Source organism: Chlorocebus sabaeus, chromosome 20 (assembly GCF_047675955.1).
Source record: "Chlorocebus sabaeus isolate Y175 chromosome 20, mChlSab1.0.hap1, whole genome shotgun sequence".
NCBI classification, from domain to species: Eukaryota; Metazoa; Chordata; class Mammalia; order Primates; family Cercopithecidae; genus Chlorocebus; species Chlorocebus sabaeus.
In genome coordinates this window covers 47,498,460-47,521,752 of record NC_132923.1, presented here as the reverse complement: position 1 = coordinate 47,521,752, position 23,293 = coordinate 47,498,460, and the positions used below count along the sequence as shown (strand labels likewise).

Below are 23,293 nucleotides of genomic sequence, written 5' to 3'. Positions count from 1 at the left end.
GGAAAAAAAGAATATTATGGCACCATAATTGTGGTGTGTAAACTCCTCATATCTCAAGTAGAAAGACTAAAAGATAAACCTATCTAAAATAATAACTATAACAACTTTTCAAGACATAGACAGTATAATAATAAATAGAAACAACAAAAATTTGAAAAGCATGGAGATGAAATTAAAGTGTAGAATTTTTATTCATTTTCTCTTTGCTTGTTTGTTATTTGTTTGTTTATGCAGTCAGAGTTGTCATCAGTTTGAAATAATAGGTTATAAAACATTATTTGCAAACCTCACTGTAACCTCAAATCAAAAAACGTAAAACAGATACACAAAGAATAAAAAGCAAGAAATTAAAACATACCACCAGAAAAAATCACCTTTGCTAAAAGGAAGACAGGAAAGAAAATAAGACCACAAAACTACTGGAAAACACATAAAATAGCAAGATTAAGTCCTTACTTATCAATGATTACATTGAATGTGAATGGATGAAACTCTCCAATCAAAAGCCATAGAGTGATCCCCCACCGATCAGGTCTCCAAGCACATTCCCTAGGCCCCTATCTAGGTCTTCATCTCTCCTATTCCTGCCACTGCCACGTCCACCCTTCAAGAATGAGTTAACTAGGAACATGTCTCCTCACATCCAGAGGTCTGGCAATCAGTTCTTCAGCAGAGGCAGAAGAGGTGGCAGAGTGGCCATGTGCTTCCTAGGTGGAGTCATTAGGTCCATCATGGAGATGGCTACACAGCACAGCCTAGAGCCCCTGCCTCCACACACACATTGCTCCAACACTGAGGCCAACAAGAGTGCGGAGGTCCATCATTTCTGGAGAGTCTTTGCCCAGTTGGCTGGAGATGACATCAAGGTCAGTGGCGCAGAACTGATGAATGTTCTCCACAAGGTTGTTATCAGTAGGACTGAACTGAAGACTCATGGTTTTGGCATTGATACATGTCAAAGCATGGTGGCCATGATGGATAGTGACATCACAGGCAAGCTGGACTTTGAGGAATTCAAGTACCTGTGGAACAACATCAAAAGGTGACAGACAATATACAAGCAGTTTGATGTTGACTGATCTGGAACCATTTGCAGCAGTGAACTTGCAGGGGCCTTTGAGGCAGCAGGGTTCCACCTGAATGAACAACTACAACGTAATATTCTGACACTACTTGGATGAAGGAGGGAACATGGATTTTGACAACTTTATCAGCTGCTTGATTAGGTCAGATGCTTTGTTCCATGCCTTGAAATCTCTTTACAAAGATGACACTAGACCCCTCCAAGTGAATATCCAAGAGTGGCTGCAGCTGACAATGTATTTCTAAATGGGAAACCCAGGCCTGCCCCTTCACTGCCTTGCTATAGGAGTCACCTTGGAGCCTCAGCCTCTCCCAGTGCTGATCCTGTTTGCAGTCACATCTTCATGGGTCCTGCTGACCTATGGGCCTTTTGTTCTTCAAGCCCTTGGCACCCAGCTTCTCAGTCAACATCCAGGGTCAAATGTGCCCCAACATGCCATGAGTTGGCCCCGACTCTAAAACATGCTAACACACTCTTCCAACAGTCACCCCACCCCACCATACCCATCTCACTCTCATGCCATAACCTCACTCTTGTATCTGTGCCAACCTCCACACTTGCATTGCTCGCATGCCCCAAGGGCCCTCTCTCAGTTCTGGGAGGACGACTCCACTCCCTACACACCCTGGTCCACCCATTCACAGTTACCACCCAAGCAGCCAAACATCAGGCTATTCCAGTCCCACATGTTCCAGTGGTTTCGTCTGTATTCTGCTCCTAGCCTGCCAGGCCCAGGAGGAAGAAAAAATGTATGGGAAAAAGAAAGAGAGAGAGAGAGGAAGGAAGGAAGGAAAGAAGGAAGGAAGGAAGGAAGGAAGGAAGGAAGGAAGGAAGGAAGGAAGGAAGGAAGGAAGGAAGGAAGGAAGGAAGGAAGGCTTATTTCACTTAACATAATGACCATGAATTCAACCCAAGTTGTTGCAAATGACAGAATCTCATTCTTTTTGATGGCTGAATAGTACTCCATTGTGTATATGTAAGCATTTTCCTTATCCATTCATCTGTTGATTAACACTTAGGTTGTTTCCAAATCTTGGCTATTGTGAAGAGTGCTGCAACAAATGTGGAAGTGCAGATATCCCTTTGACATGCATATTTCCTTTTGGGGTGGTATATACTCAGCAGTAGAATTGCTGGATCATATGGTAGCTCTATTTTTAGTTTTTTAAGGAATCTTGTGATTTGAGCTCCTTATATATTCTGGTTATTAATCCCTTGTCAGATGAATAGTTTGCAAATATTTTCTCTTATTCTGTGGGTTGTCTCTTCACTTTGTTAATTTTTTCCCTTTTTTAACTTAATGTGATTTGACTTGTCCATTTTTGCTTTGGTCACTCAGGAAATCTTTTTCCATTCCAATGTCAAGAGTTTTCCTAAAGTTTTCTTGTAGTAGTTTTATAGTTTAAGGTCTTAGATTTAAAACGTTAATCCATTTTGACGTGATTTTTGTATATGGTGATAGCTAGGGGTCTATTTTCATTCTTCTGCATATGAATATGCAGTTTTCCCAGCACCACTTGTTTAAGAGATTTTTCTTTCCCTCATGTATGTTCCCAGCACCTTTGTCAGAAATGAGTGCTCTGTAGGTGTATGGATTTGTTTCTGGGTTCCCTAATCTGTTCTATTATCTACATGTACATTCTTATGCCAGTAACACGCTGTTTGGGTTACGTAGCTCTGTAGTATAATTTGAAGTCAGGTAATGATTCCTCCAGTTTTGTTCTTTTTGCTCAGGACAGCTTAGGCTACTCTGGGTCTTCAGTGGTTCCATATAAACTGTAGGATTTATATGGAACCTAAATAATTTTCTCTATTTCTGTGAAGAATGTCATTGATATTTTGATAGGGAATTCACTGAATCTGTGGATTTCTTTGGGTTGTATGGACATTTTTTAAATGTTCATTCTTCAAATTCTTGCGCATGGAATTACTTTTCCATTTTTATGTACTCTTCAATTTCTTTCCTCAGTGTTTTATAGCTTTCATTGTAGAGCATAACCAGTTGAAGACGGAGGAAGGAACACATTTAAAAATCTCTGGAAATTATTCTAAGGGTAAACATCAAACTATGAATACTGATTCACTGTGTTGGATATTTATTCACTGTTAGAATTAATAAGTAAATCAATATTGAATTCCTTACATACAGCCAGGATGCAAAAAACATCCTCTAAATCCTATTCCATCTTCCATTAATTGTCTAGTGAAAATATTTAATAAGAATCCAAAAAGAAAGTTTTCCACAATAAATTAAATGAAATATTTGGGTTGTGAGTGTAGTTGAATGTTGATGAGGCAGGAAATTAAAGAAAAATACAATTAAAAAGAAAAAGAAATAAGTGTTCCTGTATTAGGCTGACTTGTCCCAGAGGCAGCAACATGCACAGACCAGACCCAGGACAAGTCTTCATAATGTTATCTAATGTGCTCTGGAGACTCTCCCAGCACTCCCTCAACATAGGGAGAAGAAAAACTAATTTTCCTTTGTTTAATGGAATAAGTTTTTAGATTCCTGTTCTCCGTAACTAGTGACTTCAAGTATTCTGTTTTATCTAAGAAGTAGAGTGAAGGTCATGAGAAGCCTGAGTAGGCCTGAACTACAGCCTGCCTGGGCACCATAGTGAAAGTTATAAGATAAACCAGTATAAGGCTCTTTAGAGCAAAACCTAGATAACAGACATCTGGGTTGCTTGGCAAGGGTCATGTGCAATCCTGAGTTTGTCCTGCCTCTATATCCCTGCTTTCACACCACTGTAAGCTTGCTTCAAGCTAGCCCACCCGCTTTTGTGAAGTGTGTATGAAAGTCAAGTGCTGTCTTTGCATGTGAGTCTGCTGGGGCCTGAGTGCACTCAATAAAAATTCTCTTGTTTTAACCCGAGGTCACTCTCTCGTCCTCCTGGATCCCGCAACACTGATAAGTCACTGTCATGCTAACATTTTTTATAATGAGCTACTTTGACAATGCTTCCATAACTTTCTCAAATGATACAGATTTTGCCTCCTCTCTCACTGTCACACACAAAACTTTCGGCCATACTGGGGAATCTTATGATTCTCCCTTATAATTGCAAAACACTAGAAATTTTCGTTTATTTTGCCTCTTCTCTTGCAGACAAGGGAACACCCCAGACATGGCATCAGAGATCCACATGACAGGCCCAATGTGCCTCATTGAGAACACTAATAGGTGACTGATGGCGAATCCACAAGCTCTGAAGATCCTGTCTGCCATTAGGCAGCCTGTAGTGGTGGTGGCAATTGTGGGCCTCTACCGCACAGGCAAATCCTACCTGATGAACAAGCTGGCTGGGAAGAAAAAGGGTGAGTGGCATGAGCAAAGCTCTGCCAAGTCCCTTCTGTCCATCTACACAGTCAGCATCCATTACGAGGATGTGAGGAGAGAAAGTTAGAGATGAGGATGAATACTGAAAGCTAACTTTCCATTCACAGTCGGTCTCCTTATCTTCATGCTGTTCCAGAGGATAAGATTAAATTCATTAATTATTCCCACGATACGTTAGTTTCCCTTTCAAAAGCACAAATTATGACTTTCCTAAAAGGAGTAAGACTGTAATAAAAATTATTAATGTACATAATAATAACTACAATAAACTATACAATGTTTATTATAATTTTTATGCCATAACAGTGAGTTTACAATGATCTTTAAGGTTGAAAAAATGTTTCAGTCTGTATTGGATATTCTTTTTTATTGTAAAAAAAAAAACATAAAATTTAACCTCATAACCATTTTTAAGTGTACAACTCTGTGACATTAATTAAATTCACACTGTTATACAACTGTCACCTCCATCCATATCCAGAACTCTTTCATCTTGCCTAACAGAAACTCTGTACTAAATAAACAAAAGCTCCACATCAACCCATTGCCTGCCATCATTCTACATTCTATCTCTATGAATTTGACTACTACAGAAAACTCATATAAGTGGAATCATTCAATATTTGTCCTTTTGTGACTGTCTTATTTCAATTCATATGTCTTCAAGTTTCATCAGTGTGTTAGTACGTGTCAAAACTCTTCCTTTTTAAGGCTTAGTAATTGTATGTCTTTGATAATTTGTTTATCTCTTCATCTGTCAATGGCCACTTGGATTGCTTCCACCTTTTGTCTATTATAAATAATGCTAATAGGAACATGAGTGTCTGAATATCTGTTCAAGTCCCCGCTTTCACTTCTTTTGGGAATATATCCAGAAGGGGAATTGTTGGCTTATGGAGTCATTCCATGTTAACTGTTTTTTTAAAGAAATCACTATACCATTTTCCACAGTGACTGTACCATTTTACATTCCCAACAGAAATGCACAAGGGCTCTAATTTCTCTACTTCCTCACCAACATTTTTTATTTTCAGTGTTTTTTTTGTTTGTTTGTTTGTTTGTTTTTTTGATAGTGTCCATAGGAATGGAGGTTAAGTAGTATCTCGTTGTGGTTTTGATTTTGATTTCCCTAATGACTAGCGATATTGAGCATCTTCTCATGTGCTTATTGGCCACTCGTATATCTTCTTTGGGAAAATGTCTATTCAAGTCCTTTGTTCATTTATTAATCTGGTTGTTTATTTGTGTTGCTTTGTAAATTTTTTTATATTTTCTAGATATCAATCCCTTATCATATACATGTTTAGCAAATCTTTTCTTACATTCTATGTGTTGCCTTTTTTAACTCTGTTGATAGTCTGTTAACACTCAAAAGTTTTAAATTTTGATGAAGTCCAACTCGTCTACTTTTTCTTTTATTGACTATACTTTTGGTTTCTTATTCAAAAAAATCATTGCCATATCCAATATTATAAAACTTTTGCCCTTTGTTTTCTTCTACAACTTTTATAGTTTTAACTCTAATATTCAACTCTTTGATTCATTTTGAGTTCATATTTATAAGTTATAAGGTAACAGCCCAACTTTTTTAAGGAGATATCTCATTTCCTCAACATCATTTGTTAAAGAGACTCTCCTTTCTTCATTAAATGATCTTGACACCCGTACTGGAAATCATTTGACCATATATGTCAGAGTTTATTCATGGGCTGTTTTTCTATTCCATTGGTTTATATGTCAGTCTTTATACCAGTACCATACATGGTTTTGTAATACGTCTCAGAAATCAGAAATTGTGAGATTCCAACTTTGCTCTTCCTTTTTAAGATTATTTCCATCATTAGGGGATCTCCAGAAATTTCATATGAAAGTTATGGTGGATTTTTCTATTTATACAAAGTAATTGGAATGTTGGTAGGTATTACATCAAACCTGTACATCATTTTGGGTAGTAGTGACATCTTAAGAATATTAAGTCTTCCAATCCATGAATGCAGGATGCCTTTCTAATAATTTATGTCATCTATAATGTCTTTAAAGGGTGTTTGAAGTTTTCACTCTACAACTCTTTTGCCTGCTTGGTTAAGCTTATTCCTAGGTAGTTTATTCTTTTGATGCTGTTAAATGGGATTGTTTTCAAAATTTCCTTTTCTTTTCGTTTAGGAAGGAAATTAGAATTCCTGTTCTAATTCTATTTTTATACACTAGCAACTGATTTCTCCATATTGACTTTGCATGCTGCAACTTTGGTGAATTCTTTTAATAGTTCTAATAGGTTTTTGTGGAATATTTAATGTTTTCTACAAATTAGATACTACTGTCAGCAGACAGATAATTTTACTTTTTCATTACCAATTAGGATGCCTCCTTTATGCTTTTCTTGTCTAATTACTCTGGACAGGACTTGCAGTGTTCTATGGAACACAAATGGCAAAAGTAGGCATCCTTCTCTTGTTCCTGATGTTATAGGAAAAGCTATGAAGCTTCATCATTAAATGTGAAGTGAGCTGTGGGTTTTTAATATATGGCCTTTATTATGTTGAGGTACTGTTTTTCTATTTCTACTTTGTTTATTGTTTTTATCATGAAAGCCTCCTGAATTTTTCCATGCATTGGATATTCAAATTTCCTATTTCTTTGATTGTAACTAAGTAAGATGAATAGTGATTGTCGTTTCGGTTCTCTCCTAACCTTAAATATGCTACCTTTTCCTTCAACTACCAGAATTGCCTGTTACTAGATCTCCATCTCTGGTCTCCTCTCTCCCTTGCAGGCTTCTCTCTGGGCTCCACAGTGCAGTCTCACACTAAAGGAATCAGGATGTGGTGTGTGCCCCATCCCAAGAAGCCAGGCCACATCCTAGTTCTGCTGGACACCGAGGGTCTGGGAGATGTAGAGAAGGTGAGACTCAAGGATCCAATTGTGGAGTGAGTCCCTCTTCTCTGAGTATTTTATGCACCATTTAATTGTTTATTAACCATTAACTATAGGCTGTAATATGTGTGGGTTAACACAGATGCATAAAGGGAGCACAAATAATCCCAGTGTCATAAGTCTTTTCCTGCAGAGAACTTTAGTTAAGAATTTGGGTCTAAAGCCTCGTGACTTTGTATTTAAATTAAATTCTGTCACTAATTCAGTAGCCTGAGAAAATTGACTTATTTTAGCCTCAGCATTCCAACCTTCAAAATGTATGGAAAAGACCTATGTTGGCCACATAGTATTATTTTGAATATTTAATAAGATAATACATTTCAGGTGTATATTAATTACTTGCTAAAATAGCAAGTAACAGTATCAATCTTATATGTGAATTTTGTTATTGAAAAAAAAAGAGAAAATTTTAAATTTAAATTGTACTTCAGGCCTTAAAATGCCCACCAACCTTGAATTTTAATTTTACAATTATCTGTTGATGATCATTAGACCTAGTAAGAATCATAGTAACCCAAAAACACTCATCGAAAAACTACCCAAAAGCCACATCCTACTGAGAATAATTTTTGTATTGTCTTCCTTTAATAGGTCATTAGTGTTAAAAAACAAAAACAAAAACAAAAAAAAAAACCTCTAACATATGAACATTGTTTTACTACTGTTACTCTGGAAAGTGCTGTGACAATGAAACTTGCTCCTGACTCCAGTGTGTCTTGACTTCCACGGTGACAACCAGAATGACTCCTGGATCTTCGCCCTGGCCGTCCTCCTGAGCAGCACCTCCGTGTACAATAGCATGGGAACCATCAACCAGCAGGCCATGGACCAACTGCAGTATCCTTTGTGACCCAGAACAGCACCCAGGTCAGAGGGGACACCTGTATTCATAAATCAGCTGCCTGACTCTGAATCCTCATGAATCAAGCTCAAGAGGAGAAAACAAAAAATAATGCAAGTACGAGGAGCGATCCCATGTATCCACTTTAGAAATGACACTTAGGTTAGGAGCAAAGGAAAATGGAAGGTTTGGGAATGTGTTGAACTAATATGGGATGAGGTCCCTGTTCATTTTGTCACATTTCCTTAGTTAGCTACTCAGCTATGTGACAGAGCTGACACACCGAATCCGATCAAAATCCTCACCTGATGAGAATGAGAATGAGGATTCAGCTGACTTTGTGAGCTTCTTCCCAGACTTTGTGTGGACACTGAGAGATTTCTCCCTGGACTTAGAAGCAGATGGACAACCCATCACAGCAGATGAGTACCTGACATACTCCCTGAAGCTGAAGCAAGGTAACGGAGAGCTTCAACTGATAAATGAGGATGAGAAAACAAAAGAAATTATCATTTTTCAGTTTACTATTGCTAGTTTTCCCAAATTTGCAGTTTTCTGTGTCTTCAGCTGGCTATTCCTAGAAATTAATGCTTGTTGAATATCCAGATTAATAGATGTTATTTTAAATTACATTTGTCATTGTTCTAAAACAAGTTTCTTGTTCTTTCACCTATGTGTATGCTATGATTAGATTAATTTTATCTCCCTGCCTAGGGTTTGTGATCTTCTATTTAGCCACAGAATGTGGAGCAAAATGGGTATTTATTTAAAGAACATAGACTAAAACATGAACGTGTGCTAGTTCAAGCACTGGCAAACTACAGCCCAAGACAAATAATGGCCAATCCTGCCTGCCAGCTGTCTTTGTAAAATAAGGTTTTCTTGGAATAACGCTATGCCCATTCATTTACAGATTTTCAAAAATTGTTGTCATATGCTCCAATAACAGAGTTCAGTATTTGGAAAAGAGACCACCCAGCCTGAAAAGCCTAAAATATTAATTATTTGGCTCTTTACAGAAACACTTATATTAGGCAATTTTATGATTTTTTTATGTTTTTCTAGATACCAGTTAAACAGATAAAACTTTTCTTTTTTTTTTTCTTTTTACCAAGCTCAAGTCCAACCTTCTCTGCTTACGTCAATATTGACAACTTTTAGGCTGTTTTTTTTTTTTTTTTAAATACTTTAAGTTCTAGGGTACATGTGCACGACGTGCAGATTTGTTACATATGTATACATGTGCCATGTTGGTATGCTGCACCCATTAACTCGTCATTTACATTAGGCATATTTCCTAATGCTATCCCTCCCCCCGACCCCTTCCCACAATAGGCCCCAGTGTGTGATGTTCCCCTTCCTGTGTCCAAGTGATCTCATTGTTCAATTCTCACCTATGAGTGAGAACGTGCCGTGTTTTAGTTTTCTGTTATTGCGATAGTTTGCTGAGAATCATGGTTTCCAGCTGCATCCATGTCCCTACAAAGGACATGAACTCATCCTTTTTATGGTTACATAGTATTCCATGGTGTATATGTGCCGTATTTTCTTAATCCAGTCTGTCACTGATGGACATTTGGGTTGATTCCAAGTCTTTGCTATTCTGAATAGTGTTGCAATAAACATACGTATGCATGTGTCTTTATAGCAGCATGATTTATAATCCTTTAGGTATATACCCAGTAATGGGATGGCTGAGTCTAATTGTATTTCTAGTTCTAGATCCTTGAGGAATCGCCACACTGTTTTCCACAATGGTTGAACTAGTGTACAGTCCCACCAACAGTGTAAAAGTGTTCCTATTTCTCCACATCCGCTCCAGCACCTGTTGTTTCCTGATTTTTTAATGATTGCCATTCTAACTGGCATGCTATTGTACATGAAGGTGTTGCTCAGGAGGACTGCCATTCTAACTGTGAGATGGTATCTCATTGTGGTTTTGATTTGCATTTCTCTGATGGTGAGTGATGATGAGCATTTTTTCATGTGCCTGTTGGTGTATGAATGTCTTCTTTTGAGAAGTGTCTCTTCATATCCTTTGCCCACTTTTTGATGGGGTTGTTTTTTTATTGTAAATTTGTTTGAGTTCTTTGTAGGTTCTGGATATTAGCCTTTTGTCAGATGAGTAGATTGTAAAAATTTTCTCCCATTCTGTAGGTTGCCTGTTCTCTCTGATGATAGTTTCTTTTGCTGTGCAGAAGTTCTTCAGTTTAATTAGATCCCATTTGTCAATTTTGGCTTTTGTTACTGTTGCTTTTGGTGTTTTAGACATGAAGTCCTTGCCCATGCCTATGTCCTGAATGGTATTACCTAGGTTTTCTTCTAGGGTTTTTATGGTTTTAGGTCTAACATTTAAGTCTCTAATCGATCTTGAATTAATTTTCGTATAAGGAATAAGGAAAGGATCCAGTTTCAGCTTTCTACTTATGGCTAGCCAATTTTCCCAGCACCATTTATTAAACAGGGAATCCTGTCCCCATTTCTGGTTTTTGTCAGGTTTGTCAAAGATCAGATGGCTGTAGATGTGTGGTATTATTTCTGAGGGCTCCATTCTGTTCCACTGGTCTATATCTCTGTTTTGGTACCAGTACCATGCTGTTTTGGTTACTGTAGACTTGTAGTATAGTTTGAAGTCAGGTAGCATGATGCCTCCAGCTTTGTTCTTTTGGCTTAGGATTGTCTTGGCAATGCAGGGTCTTTTTTGGTTCCATATGAACTTTAAAATAGTTTTTTCCAAGTCTGTAAAGAAAGTCATTGGTAGCTTAATGGGGATGTCATTGAATCTATAAATTACCTTGGGCAGTATGGCCATTTTCACAATATTGATTCTTCCTATCCATGAACATGGTATGTTCTTCCATTTGTTTGTGTCCTCTTTTATTTTACTGAGCAGTGGTTTGTAGTTCTCCTTGAAGAGGTCCTTTACATCCCTTGTAAGTTGGATTCTTAGGTATTTTATTCTCTTTGAAACTATTGTGAATGGGAGTTCATTCATGATTTGGCTCTCTGTTTCTCTGTTACTGGTGTATAAGAATGCTTGTGATTTTTGCACATTAATTTTGTATCCTGAGACTTTGCTGAAGTTGCTTATCAGCTTAAGGAGATTTTGGGCTGAGACAATGGGGTTTCCTAAATATACAATCATGTCATCTGCAAACAGGGACAATTTGACTTCTTCTTTTCCTAACTGAATACACTTTATTTCTTTCTCTTGCCTGATTGCCCTAGCCAGAACATCCAACACTATGTTGAATAGGAGTGGTGAGAGAGGGCATCCCTATCTTGTGCCAGTTTTCAAAGGGAATGCTTCCAGTTTTTGCCCATGCAGTATGATATTGGCTGTGGGTTTGTCATAAACAGCTGTTGTCATTTTGAGATACATTCCATCAATACCGAATTTATTGAGAGTTTTTAGCATGAAGGGTTGTTGAATTTTGTCAAAGGCCTTTTCTGCATCTATTGAGATAATCATGTGGTTTTTGTCTTTGGTTCTGTTTATATGCTGGATTATATTTATTGATTTGCATATGTTGAACTAGCCTTGCATTCCAGGGATGAAGCCCACTTGATCATGATGGATAAGCTTTTTGACGTGCTGCTGGATTCTATTTGCCAGTATTTTATTGAGGATTTTTGCATTGATGTTCATCAGGGATATTGGTCTAAAATTCTCTTTTTTTGTTGTGTCTCTGCCAGGCTTTGGTATCAGGATGATGTTGGCCTCATAAAATGAGTTAGGGAGGATTCCCTCTTTTTCTATTGATTGGAACAATTTCAGAAGGATTGGTACCAGCTCCTCCTTGGACCTCTGGTAGAATTTGGCTGTGAATCCGCCTGGTCCTGGACTTTTTTTTTTGGTTGGTAAGCTATTAATTATTGCCTCAATTGCAGAGCCTGCTATTGGTCTATTCAGGGATTCAATTTATTCCTGGTTTACTCTTGGGAGAGTGTAAGTGTCCAGGAAATTATCCATTTCTTCGAGGTTTTCTAGTTTATTTGCATAGAGGTGTCTGTAGTATTCTCTGATGGTAGTTTGTATTTCTGTGGGGTCGGTGATGATATCCCCTTTATCATTTTTTATTGCATCTATTTGATTCTTCTCTCTTTTCTTCTTTATTAGTCTTGCTAGCGGTCTATCAATTTTGTTGATCTTTTCAAAAAACCAACTCCTGGATTCATTGATTTTTTGGAGGGTTTTTTGTGTCTCTATCTCCTTCAGTTCTGCTCTAATCTTAGTTATTTCTTGCCTTCTGCTAGCTTTTGAATGTGTTTGCTCTTGATCTCTAGGTCTTTTAATTGTGATGTTAGGGTGTCAATTTTAGATCTTTCCAGCTTTCTCTTGTGGGCATTTAGTGCTATAGATTTCCCTCTACATACTGCTTTAAATGTGTCCCAGAGATTCTGGTATCTTGTATCTTTGTTCTCACTGGTTTCAAAGAACATCATTATTTCTGCCTTCATTTCATTACGTACCCAGTAGTCATTCAGGAGCAGGTTGTTCAGTTTCCATGTAGTTGAGTGGTTTTGATTGAGTTTGTTAATCCTGAGTTCTAGTTTGATGGCACTGTGGTCTGAAAGACAGTTTGTTATAATTTCTGTTCTTTTACATTTGCTGAGGAGTGCTTTACTTCCAAATATGTGGTCAATTTTGGAATAAGTGCAATGTGGTGCTGAGAAGAATGTATATTCTGTTGATTTGGGGTGGAGAGTTCTGTAGATGTCTATTAGGTCTGCTTTGTGCAGAGCTGAGTTCAATTCCTGGAGATCCTTGTTAACTTTCTGTCTTGTTGATCTGTCTAATGTTGACAGTGGGGTGTTAAACTCTCCCATTATTATTGTATGGGAGTCTATGTCTCTTTGTAAGTCTCTCAGGACTTGCTTTATGAATCTGGGTGCTCCTGTATTGGGTGCATATATATTTAGGATAGTTAGCTCTTCCTGTTGAATTGATCCCTTTACCATTATGTCATGGCCTTCTTTGTCCCTTTTGATCTTTGATGGTTTAAAATCTGTTTTATCAAAGACTAGAATTGCAACCCCTGCTTTTTTTTTGTTTTCCATTTGCTTGGTAGATCTTCCTGCATCCCTTTATTTTGAGCCTATGTGTGTCTCTGCATGTGAGATGGGTCTCCTGAATACAGCAAACTGATGGGTCTTGACTCTTTATCCAATTTGCCAGTCTGTGTCTTTTAATTGGACCATTTAGTCCATTTACATTAAAGTTAATATTGTTATGTGTGAACTTGATCCTGTCATTATGATATTAGCTGGTTATTTTGCTCGTTAGTTGATTCAGTTTCTTCCTAGTGTCGATGGTCTTTACATTTTGGCATGTTTTTGCAATGGCTGGTACCAGTTGTTCCTTTCCATGTTTAGTGCTTCCTTCAGGAGCTCTTGTAAGGCAAGCCTGGTGGTGACAAAATCTCTAAGCATTTGCTTGTCTGTGAAGGATTTTATTTCTCCTTCACTTATGAAGCTTAGTTGGGCTGAATATGAAATTCTGGGTTGAAAATTCTTTTCTTTGAGAGTGTTGAATATTGGCCCCCACTCTCTTCTGGCTTGGAAACTTTCTGCCAAGAGACCTGCTATTAGTCTGATAGGCTTCACTTTGTGGATAACCCGACCTTTCTCTCTGGCTGCCCTTAACATTTTTTCCTTCATTTCAACTTTAGTGAATCTGACAATTACGTGTCTTGGAGTTGCTCTTCTTGGGGAGTGTCTTTGTCATGTTCTCTGTATTTCCTGAATTTGAATGTTGGCCTGCCTTACTAGGTTGGGGAAGTTCTCCTGGATGATATCCTACAGAGTGTTTTCCAACTTGGTTCCATTTTCTCCGTCACTTTCAGGCACACCAATCAAATGTAGATTTGGTCTTTTCACATAATCCCATATTTCTTGGAGGCTTTGTTCATTTCTTTACACTCCTTTTTCTCTACACTTCTCTTCTCACTTCATTTCATTCATTTGATCTTCAATCACTGATACTCTTTCTTCCAGTTGATCGAGTCGGTTACAGAAGCTTGTGCATTTGTCACGTAGTTTTCATGTCATGGTTTTCATCTCTATCAGTTCTTTTAAGGTCTTCTCTGCATTGATTATTCTAGTTATCCATTCATCCATCCTTTTTTCAAGGTTTTTAGTTTCTTTGCGCTGGTTACGTAGTTCTTCCTTTAGCTCTGAGAAATTCGATTGACTGAAGCCTTCTTCACTCAGCTCATCAAAGTCATTCTCTGTCCAGCTTTGTTTCATTGCTGGCGACGAGCTGCATCCTTTGGAGGGGGAGATGCACTCTGATCTTTTGAATTTCCCGCTTTTCTGCACTGCTTTTTCCCCATCTTTGTGGTTTTATCTGCCTTTGGTCTTTGATGATGGTGATGTACTGATGGGGTTTTGGTGTGGGTGTCCTTTCTGTTTGTTAGTTTTCCTTCTAAGTCAGGACACTCAGCTGCAGGTCTGTTGGAGTTTGCTTGAGGTCCACTCCAGACCCTGTTTGCCTGGGTATCAGCAGCGGAGGCTGCAGAAGATAGAATATTGCTGAACAGCGAGTGTTGCTGTCTGATTCTTGCTCTGAAAGCTTTGTCTCAGGGGTGTACCCAGTCATGTGAGGAGTGAGGTGTCGGTCTGCACCTAGTGGGGGATGTCTCCCAGTTAGGCTACTCAGGGGTCAGAGACCCGCTTGAGCAGGCAGTCTGTCAGTTCTCAGATCTCAACCTCCATGCTGGGAGAACCACTGTTGTCTTCAAAGCTGTCAGACAGGGACTTTTACATCTGCAGAGGTTTCTGCTGCTTTTTGTTTAGCTATGCCCTGTCCCCAGAGGTGGAGTCTACAGAGGCAGGCAGGCCTCCTTGAGCTGTGGTGGGCTCCACCCAATTCGAGCTTCCTGGTGGCTTTGTTTACCCACTTAAGCCTCAGCAATGGTGGGCGCCCCTCCCCCAGCCTCGCTGCTGCCTTGCAGTTAGATCTCAGACTGCTGTGCTAGCAATGAGGGAGGCTCTGTGGGCATGGGACCCTCTGGGCCAGGTGTGGGATATAATCTCCTGGTGTGCTGTTTGCTAAGACCCTTGGAAAAGCACAGTATTAGGGTGGGAGTTACCCGATTTTCCGGGTGTTGTATGTCTCCATTTCCCTTGGCTAGGAAAAGGAATTCCCTTCCCCCTTGTGCTTCCCAAGTGAGGTGATGCCTCGCCCTGCTTCAGCTCTGGGTAGTCGGGCTGCACCAGTGAACCAGCATCGACTGTCTGACATGCCCCAGTGAGATGAACCTGGTACCTCAGTTGAAAATGCAGAAATCACCTTTCTTCTGTGTCACTCACGCTGGGAGCTGAACGCCAGAGCTGTTCCTATTCGGCCATCTTGGTCACCCCCCCAGATGAAACTTTTAATCTGTCCCGACTCTGTATCCAGAAGTTCTTCCCAAAGAAGAAATGCTTTATCTTTGATCGGCCGATTCACCACAAGAAGTTTGCCCAGCTCATGACACCATGTGACGAAGAGCTGGACCCCGAATTTGTGCAACAAGTAGCAGACTTCTGTTCCTACATCTTTAGCAATTCCAAAACTAAAACTCTTTCAGGAGGCATCAAGGTCAATGGGCCTTGTAAGTCCCCTTCCTAGTACTTCTGCTCATTTTTTAAGACTAGGGGAGCATAGAATAACTTCCACCTAGTTTCAGCTTTGAAAAGTCCCACTCTACTACTATATTTGTGTTAAATTCTAGATGGCACCAGTGTTTCTAATATATATTGTTAGTCAAATTTCCAGTCTAGGAAAAGGCCAAGGGAAAAAAGTTCTATTGCTTAAAATTGCCCTAGTGAACTGGACCTGCACATGCAATACAGTAGCCCCTAGACAAGTGTGTCTATGTAAACATAAATGTAAATAATTTAAATGGGGAAAATTTTAAAGTCAATCACATGGCTGTAATTCAAGGACTCATATCTACATGTACTTAGTGGCTAGCACACTGAACAGCCCATATAAAATATTTCCAGCATTATAGAAAGTGCTTTTGGACAAAACTGTGATAAAATAAACTAAATGGATGAGTCCTTTTTACTGGAATAGTGTCATTTGTTTCATACACATTGATCAAATGCTTACTATGAATAGACTGAAGATACAGACATAAATGAAATAGATATGGTTCCTGTCCTAATGGTGCTTAGGGTTAAAATGGATGCAAACATTCAATTAACACAAGTCTATGTAATCTAGTACAAGAACTCTCAAATGTTGGTATGCATGCATATCTTCTGAGGATCTTACCAAAGAGAAAAGTCTAATTCAATAGATCTTGGACAGGGTCTGAGAGTCTGTATTTCTAGCAAGCTTCCAGGTGATACTGAGGACATTGATGCTGTGAGGAAAATAGGTGGTATTTGACATGCTCAGAATTACATGGAATCGAGACTTTCTTTACTATAAGAAACATTAGCATCTGTTCTCCATATGCAGGTCTAGAGAGCATAGTGCTCACCTATGTCAATGCCATCAGCAGTAATGATCTGCCCTGCTGGAGAATGTAGTCCTGGCCTTGGCCCAGATAGAGAGTTCAGCTGCAGTGCAAAAGACTATTGCCCACTACGAACAGCAGATGGACCAGAAGGTACAGCTCCCCACGGAAATCCTCCAGGAGCTGCTGGACCTGCACAGGGACAGTGAGAGAGGGGCCATTGAAGTCTTCATCAGGAGTTCCTTCAAAGATGTGGACCATCTATTTCAAAAAGAGTTAGCAGTAATTTTTGTCTCAAATTTATACGGTTTAGGGTCATGGAAGCCAAAGTACTACAAGGAAAGAAAATGAATATCTATTTTGATAGAAGTAATTCTTCCTAGCTTTCATAATGGTGACAACAGATTTGTAATCACATAATCAAAAGGACCAATTGTATTATTACAGACTCAAAGTCTTAAAACATTTTTTCCTGAATAATTTTCCCTTTACCTAAATGCATGTGACTGACAACTAGAGCTTCTAATAAAATTACCTGCCCACTCTTTTAAGACTGATTTGATATTTTAGCCAAACGCAAAGAAAATTTTCATCCTACTTATCTTGAACAGGCTTCTGTTCAGCCACACTTATTCCATATGAAATCATTAGTCCGATATGCAAAAGCAGAGTTTTCCTCTAATGGTTGACATAAAGGTATCAATCTCAGACTTGAACCTCACCTCCAAAAAGAAAGCAACTTCAGTAGAAAGTGGGGTCAGGAGGAAGAGTGTGGTCCTGGTGAGAAGCCTGTCAGTTTCTCCAGGGTCATTGACTTTTATTTTGAGAAGTCATTCCCAAAATTCTGAGGTCAAGCTAACATCCTTTCCCTGTTACTCCTTTTACTTCCTATTTTTACATTAAAGGCCCAGCTAGACAAAACGCACGACGACTTTTGTAAACAGAATCAGAAAGCATCATCAGATCATTGCTCAGCTTTACTTTAGGATATTTTCAGTCCTCTAGAAGAAGAAGTGAAGGCAGGAATTTATTTGAAACCGGGGGGCTATCATCTTTTTATTCAGATGCTACAAGATCTGAAGAAAAAGTACCATGAGGAACCAAGGAAGGGGATACAGGTAACCAAGATTTATCTGTCAGTTATGGAAAGCTGCTGACCTGCCTCCTGCAAACACCAAGGTGACCAAGCTTCACTGCACACAGATGTACTTTTTTGTTTGCATAACATTCATGTTTTTATTCAATAACATATGCAAAGAGGCTGTTATACCAGATATGTCCTAGGTGCTCATCAAAGAGAGTGTAATTAACTATTGTGTTATAAATTCAATTAGCAGATGAAGTACCAAGTTGTTATTATCATCTTTACAGCTGGGCTTTTTCTGTTGCAAGAGACAGGAACCTAATGATGGTTACTTAAACAAAAATAGTAATTCATTGATTTAGGCTGCAAACTGGCTTTACAGGACAGGTGGGTCTAAGGTTTCAAATAACATTATGAACTGTCTTTCTGTACAGTGTTCCCCCATCCCCACAGTTTTCTCCCTCCCACCCTCTCTTTATTTGAGTCACTCTGATATTTACTTTCTCAAAGATGGCTTCATTCCCCAGCAGGCTCAGCCCATATGGGACCACAGCATTACCAGTTCCAAACTTAGAGCCCTTAATCTAAACAGGACAGAGACCATCTTTTTCCCAGTATCTATATTAGCCTACTAAAAATGACTGCTAAGTAGGATGCTCTGATCAGCTTGCCAGGAGCATGTGCCTGTCACTCGAACAGGGAATTTGGTCACCAAGGACAACAGGGTCAAGAGGAAGAATTCCCAGAGGAAAGAATGGCAGGAAGACGAACAGGAACACCTGCTTCCAGCCATTTCCTACTGCTCACTCTGTGTTCTCTGGGTCCTAAGGCTGAAGAGATTCTGCAGACATACTTGAAATCCAAGGAGTCTATGACTGATGCAATTCTACAGACAGACCAGACTCTCACAGAAAAGGAAAAGGAGATTGAAGGTGAGGAGTAAGTTAAGAGATTAGATGGCCTCAAAAGCTCTAAAAATTGAAATAACTTGACTAGATAAACATGGGACCCATTAACTAGAGCAGGATCCACAAAGGTGTGTCTTACTTGCTGATGTCGTCTCTGAGTAGGGCATATACAGGCAACAACAACGACAGGTAAGAGTAAAAGGAAGAATGCGGCAACAAGATAACCCCACACAAATTTTTCTTCTTCCTTTTCCTCCACAGTGGAACGTGTGAAAGCTGAGTCTGCACAAGCTTCAGCAAAAATGTTGCAGGAAATGCAAAGAAAGAATGAGCAGATGATGGAACAGAAGGAGAGGAGTTATCAGGAACACTTGAAACAACTGACTGAGAAGATGGAGAGGGACAGGGCCCAGTTGATGAAAGAGCAAGAGAGGACCCTCACTCTTAAACTTCAGGTATCTAATTGCATCACCTCGAGGTTTCTGTTTTTCTGTTTTCTCTCCATTCTCCCTGATCACAAACTTAATGTGGCAGGGAGAACATAAAGCCCAGGGGAAGGACCCTGTTTGCTTACTTGTACTTTTCAATTCCTGTCTGTCCGGCCTGAACTGGCTACTGCCAAGTCTGGTCACTAAACTGCAAATATTGCAGTTGTGCCACACTCAGTCCTTTATATACCCTTCATTTCAAGGCAGCTATTATCTGCCAGGCATCATTAAAATATCTGTATCTTGGCCGGGTGCGGTGACTCACGCCTGTAATCCCAGCACTTTGGGAGGCCGAGGCAGGCAGATCACGAGGTCAGGAGATCTAGACCATCCTAGCTAACATGGTGAAATCCCATCTCTACTAAAAATTTAAAAAATTAGCTGGGCATGGTGGCAGGCACCTGTAGTCCCAGCTACTGTGGAGGCTGAGGCAGGAGAATGGCGTGAACCCGGGAGGCAGACCTTGCAGTGAGCTGAGGATCATGCCACTGCACTCCAGCCTGGGCGACAGAGCGAGCCTCCGTCTAAAAAAAAAAGAAAAATGTGTATCTCTTGCTTAATACCATATGAAGAAAGAACTATATCCTTATTACTTAAAAGAAGAAACAAAGGTTCCAAAAAGAATAAATAATTAAGTTCGCACAGCTAGTAAATACATCGGAGCTGTCTTCATCACTTAGTGGAATCCACAATGATTATTTTTTTCTGTGACACCTCGTAGGAAATTAAATTTAAGAAAACCTTTATGAGCAGAAAGGCTCCTAACCCTCACACCTGTATGATACTCTGCTAATTCTGACCATTTTTTATGTCCTGCTCCCAGTTTGTTTTGAGTTGTGAGCTATGTGCAGAAACTCAGTGTGGTCAGTCTGGCACTCGGATTTCTTACCTATCTTCGGCTACCCCTGACACCAAGGTGTGGCAGCTTAGATCAAATTTCCTAATGCACGATTCATATACCTTATGAGATTTTGAGGATACTTTGCTTATTTCCGTGTTATGTCATATACATGATAGTGTAAGGAACATGGCTGTGCTTTGATCAAGGATAAGCCAAAGTACGATGTTTACACCTTGCATGACTCAGTGAGTCTAGAGCACAGGCGTATAACTCCACTTGTCATCATAGCCATGCAGACGTAGCATAGAGAAGCTCACCACCATAGCCATAACATAGGGAAGGCCATCACTTGGCTCTAAGCCACTATTGTCTATAAAAGGTATAATTCCCCGTTGACACTGTGCAGGTGCTGGTGCCCAAAGAGAAAGCCAAAGCTGTCCGTCTTTGCAGACAGACAGAGGGGAACCAGGACACAGCTCAGCCCACTCATGCCTAGAGAGAGAGAGAGAGTTAAGCTGCTGACCTTGAAGGTAGGGGAGAGCCAGCTGCATAGCTGTGTGGGGGGCTGCCAGGCTAAGCACCCAAGGCAGGGCAGACAGTGTAGACAGCTAGTGTGAGAAAGCTGTTGATAAGAGCTGGTGCTGAATAAAATCATATTCACCTGCCTACGGCCTCCTGCGTGTTCTTTTGGCTTATCCGCCCACTCCCTCCCTACCTCAAAAGGACCTGTGGCATAGTCGTGAGCCTGACAAATAGTATATGTATAGGTAGGTATATAAAAGAATGTATAATGCATAGATAAGAGTTGAAGCCAAACATATGATCAGAACTGCCCACCAAGGCTGTATACAATTAATGGGGGGAAAATCAAGGTTAATAATTTAGGTTCATCAAACATAGCAAAATGTATAAGCTAAGACTCTCTCTTAGCTAAAGGATTCCCAGGAGAAGAAATCACTGAGCCTGGATGCCCAAGCAAAAGTATAATGAAAATTAAGACTAGAGAATATTTTAAGAGAAAATTAAATAACAAATCATTCAATGTGGAAGCCAGATAGCATATTTCAATTTGCCTGCTGCTACACTTTACTTAGCCTCCGTTTGTCCATCTTCAGGAACAAGAGCGACTGCTAAAAGAGGGATTTGAAACATAAGCAGAAGAATGCAAAATGAGACACAGAATCTCCAGAGGACAATGATACAACGAAGGACATATACCATAAGCTAAAGACCAGAGCCTTCCTGTCACCCCTACCCAAGGCATAACTGAAACAATTTTAAAATTTGGAACAAGTGTCACTACATTTGATAACAATTAGATCTTGCATCATAACACCAAAATTATAAAGGCATGCAGTACAGTGATCAAAACCATATTTTTTCCAAAAAAAGACTGTAAATTGTGCAACAAAGATGCATTTACCTCTGTACCAACTCAGGAAGGTTCATGAGCTGGTACCACTCAGGAGAAGTTTATTCTTCCTGACGACAAGCAGTAGACAAATGGATACTGAGCAGAGTCTTAGGTAAAAGTCTTGGGAAATATTTGGGCATTGGTCTGGCCAAGTCTACAATGTCCCAATATCAAGGACAACCACCCTAGCTTCTTAGTGAAGACAACATGTAGTTACCCATTAGATCAAGGCTACACAGTCTATGAGCAATAATGTGATTTCTGGACATTGCCCATGTGTAATCCTCACTGATGATTTCAAGCTAAAGCAAACTACCTTGTACAGAGATCTAGAATCTCTTGATGTTCTCCAGAGGAATGTGAAAGAAACCATGGGCAGCAGTAGGAATCGAGTGATAAACAAATGGGCTAAAGAAGAAAACTTTTCTTCTTGTTCAGTTCATCCAGATTATAACTTCAATGGGACACTTTAGACCGTTAGACAATTGACACTGGATTAAACATAGTCACACAATGCCAATTACACACTGTATTTATGGCAATGTATAATTTGCAAAGATGGACTTTAAAAGATGATGTGTAACAAAACTGAACTAATTCAATTACTTATTGTTCAGAATGCTAAAGCTTATGCTAGTCTTTTCTAATTCTTAACAGTCATACTTGAAATCTTGCTGAGTTTCCCCAAAAGAGAATATGGAATGTTTTTTGACATTTTTGACCCATTTAATAATGCTCTTGTGTTTACCTAGTATGTGTAGACTTTATCTCATGTGTCAAAAGTCCTAGGAAAGTGGTTGATGTTTCTTACAGCAATTGAAAATTATTTTTGAACTGTAAATACAATGTATTTCACTAGGGTTCTTATTTCTGATTACGTTTTCTTTTTGCAGTTATTTTTATCAGAAAATAAGGTTTTCGTCTTCATAGCAATGGTTGGCAATCTTTTCTGTAAATACCACATAGTAACTAGTTGTGATTTCGCAGGTCATACAGTCTCTGTCTGAAGTACTCAGTTCTGCATGTAGTGCAAATGCAGTCATAGAAAATACCTAAACCAATTGGTGTGGCTATGTTTCAAACAGTTTTTGTTTTCAATAACAGGGTGGCACCCATGAGCCATCGTTTGCAGAACTCTGCTTTACAGAAACATTGGTCAAAGTTTTATATACCTGCCTTGTGTAACTCACACGTGTAAAAATCATATGGATTAGATTATATATATTAGAATCTTGAAAAAACTATGTGGTTATTCAGAATAACACAGTAAGAAAAAAGGAGGGAAGCAGCTAATGCCATTAAATTCACATTAATAATCCTGTCTTTCCTAATTGCTTTGAGGCCTTTTATTACCTTGAGCTACCTCTGATCCAATCACATGGCAAATGCCTCCTTTCACAATAGAGCGTGGAGCTGTTACCTCACTTGAACTGAAACTTCATAGAAGACCAGATGAGACCACACAATACTAGATGAAATGTTCATGTAGATATGCTTGATATTTTCTTCCAAGTTCCATTGCTACAAAGGTGTAAATAAAATACATTTTTATGAGTTGAAGTTACTTCATGGTAGAAAATAATAATTCTGCCTTCAAAAGCAAATAATGGTTTCTTTGTTAACCAAAAAAGTATAAGCAAATGAAAAATCAGCAAAATTGAGATACTTCCTTCCCAGTTTGGTAGCATTAATATTTAGAACACATTCCAAACCATCTGACTTGGTTTAGTACTTTTCTCTAACATATGCCAGAATAGCATCAAGCTCTCTCCAGGGAGGCATGTTGCTTTCCTGTCCTTAGGCCCTCCAATGGTGTGCAAGGATGCAGGCTGTGGTGAGTGGGGCCGGGCAATCATCAGTCCCCTGAATGGCATGCTTGGGTGCCACTGGCAGGTGACCTGGG

General features: G+C 39.3%; 2 pseudogenes; both read left to right on the top strand.

The window, feature by feature from the left end:
* Positions 1–208: 208 nt before the first annotated feature.
* On the top strand, positions 209–2,035 carry LOC103224474 (calpain small subunit 1 pseudogene; annotated as a pseudogene).
* A 2,180-nt stretch (positions 2,036–4,215) lies between these two features.
* Positions 4,216–21,332, top strand: LOC103224469 (guanylate-binding protein 1-like; annotated as a pseudogene).
* The last annotated feature ends 1,961 nt before the right edge of the window (positions 21,333–23,293 follow it).